This window comes from Arachis ipaensis, chromosome B01 (genome assembly GCF_000816755.2).
Source record: "Arachis ipaensis cultivar K30076 chromosome B01, Araip1.1, whole genome shotgun sequence".
Taxonomy (NCBI): Eukaryota; Viridiplantae; Streptophyta; class Magnoliopsida; order Fabales; family Fabaceae; genus Arachis; species Arachis ipaensis.
The window spans coordinates 85,237,532-85,238,819 of record NC_029785.2 but is presented as its reverse complement, the minus strand read 5'-3'; positions in this window follow the sequence as shown (position 1 = coordinate 85,238,819).

Genomic DNA, 1,288 nt, shown 5'->3' with positions numbered 1-1,288 from the left:
TTTTTTTAAAAATTTCAACCACCAATGATGCAAATCAAGCCGCTCAAAGGTATGGGAGTTGAAGACAAATGGTTTGTTTGGGTGAGCTTCTAGAAAAAGATTTTTTTTTTTAGTTATCTTTTTTTAAAAGATCTTATGAAAAAATAGAAGTAATTTTATGTTTAGGTATCTCATGCAAAAAAATTTTTTTATTTATCAATTATATTTGGGTATAATAATATAAAAATATTTTTTTGTTTATTTATTATATAAAAAATATCTTTTTTTAAGAAAAAAAATCTTTAAAAAAAGATATAAATTACAACTTCTCAAAAAAATATTTATTTTATTTTATTTTTACTTTTACTAATAATTGAGTTTTTCTATTTGAGTTTAGTTTTATATTTTAAGTTTGGTGTCAATTGCATGTTTTTATTTTCTTTTAAATTTTCGAAACTGTGTTCATTGTTCTTTCTTAATCTTCAAGTTGTTCTTGTTTATTTTTCTTGTTTGATCTTTAGTTTTCTTGTTCTGTGTCTTTTCTTGTTTTTCTTGTGCTTTTTCAAAATATCAGTTTTCAATAAAAAAAACATTTTATTTATTAAATACCTTGTTAAAACACTTTAAATTTATAGCTCAATTGGCTAAAGCGTGATGCTTATGTTCTTGGTAGTTGGCTATCTTCTTTTTTAAAAATTTTTCAAAATTAATTTTTCTTTGAATAAATCTTGTGTCAAACTTTAAGTTTGGTGTTTTCTTGTTGATTTTTCTTTAATTTTCGAAAATTTTGTTTTGGTTTTCTAAAAATTTTAAGTTTGGTATTCTATCTTCATGTTCTTGTTGTTCTTGTGAGTCTTCAAAGTGTTCTTGAGTTTTCCTTGTATTTTGATCTTAAAATTTTTAAGTTTGGTGTTCCTTGGTGTTTCCCTCCAAAATTTTCGAAAATAAGGAGCATTAGATCTAAAAATTTTAAGTTTTGTGTCTTTTTATTGTTTTTCTCTTTCCTCATTGAATTCAAAAATATCTTTTTCCTTTATTTTAATTGATTTTTCAAATTTTCTTTTTAAATGTTTTCAGAATGGGTGCAGCTAGACATCTTCTATTATGGGCTTACAGAGAAAGCTCAGATTTCTCTAGACCACTCAGCTGGTGGATCTATACACATGAGAAAGACAATTGAAGAAGCTCAAGAGCACATTGATACAGTTGCCAGAAATCAGCATATGTACCTAAATAGTGAATCTTCCATGAAAGAAGAGGCTAAAACAGTAACTGCTGAACTCAGTCCTGCAGAACAAATTACTGAATT